Source organism: Saimiri boliviensis, chromosome 11 (genome assembly GCF_048565385.1).
Source record: "Saimiri boliviensis isolate mSaiBol1 chromosome 11, mSaiBol1.pri, whole genome shotgun sequence".
Lineage (NCBI taxonomy): Eukaryota > Metazoa > Chordata > Mammalia > Primates > Cebidae > Saimiri > Saimiri boliviensis.
The window spans coordinates 89631023-89632126 of record NC_133459.1 but is presented as its reverse complement, the minus strand read 5'-3'; the positions used below and the strand labels follow the sequence as shown (position 1 = coordinate 89632126).

Sequence of the window (1104 nt, the reverse complement as noted above, 5' to 3'; positions counted from 1 at the left end):
GCACTCTGCCACAGCTGCCACACTTTGCTGCCTTCAGTGAAGTAGACTCCAAACTTTGAGGAGCCAGAGAACAAAGCTGAGAACCAATATAAGTTTCCCAGTGTTAAAGCACACAGTCCAGGAATTGGAAGATGAATATTGGCCCCCTGAAATCCTCCAAAACCAAAGGAAACTCCCTGATTCTACATTACACCACAATCAAACCCTCAAGGTCATCAAATATGATAAAAGAAAAATACCCTGTGCAAAGGTTAGCAACCTCAAAGGTTGAAGGTGAATAAGCTCATAAAGATGAGGAAGAATCAGTGCAAGAACACTGAAACTCAAAAAGTCAGCATGCCTTCTTTCCTCCAGATGATTACAATAACTGTTCAGCCTGTTCAAGTTTTCAGAACTGGCCAGAGGCTGTCATGTCTGCAATGATACAAGTAGAATTCAGAATGTGGGTAGAAACAAAGTTCATTGAGTGAAAGAAGTATGTCATCATCCAGTGCAAGGAGGCCAAAAATCATTGTAAAACATTGCAGGAGCTAACAGGCAATGTAGCCAGTATAAATAACATTACTGGTGCTCACTTTGGCAGCACACATATTAAAACTGGAATGATTCAGAGAAGATTAGCATGGCCCCTGCTCAAGGATGACCTAAAAATTCATGAAGCATTCCATATTTTTAGAAAGAATCAATATCGTGAAAATGGCCATACTGCCCAAAGTAATTTATAGATTCAATGCTGTCCCCCTCAAGCTACCAATGACCTTATTCACAGAACTGGAAAAACCCACCTTAAACTTCATATGGAACCAAAAGAGAGTATGCATAGCCAAGACAATGCTAAGCAAAAAGAACAAGACCAGAGGCATCATGCTACCCGATTTCAAACTGTAATACAAAGCTACAGTATTCAAAACAGCATGGTACTGGTACTAAAACAGAGACATAGACCAATGGAACAGAACAGAGGTCCTGGTGGCAATGCCACATATCTACAACCAACTCATCTTTGACAAACCTGACAAAGACAAGCAATGGGAAAAGGATTTCTGGTTTAATAATTGGCGTTGGGAAAACTGGCTACCAGTGTGCAGAAAGCAGACACTGGAC

General features: G+C 40.9%; 1 non-coding gene across 1 annotated transcript; it reads left to right on the top strand.

The window, feature by feature from the left end:
• Positions 1–567: 567 nt before the first annotated feature.
• LOC141580474 (U6 spliceosomal RNA) lies at positions 568–674 on the top strand. Its single transcript, XR_012512642.1, has one exon. It is a non-coding gene; the product is annotated as a U6 spliceosomal RNA (small nuclear RNA).
• The last annotated feature ends 430 nt before the right edge of the window (positions 675–1104 follow it).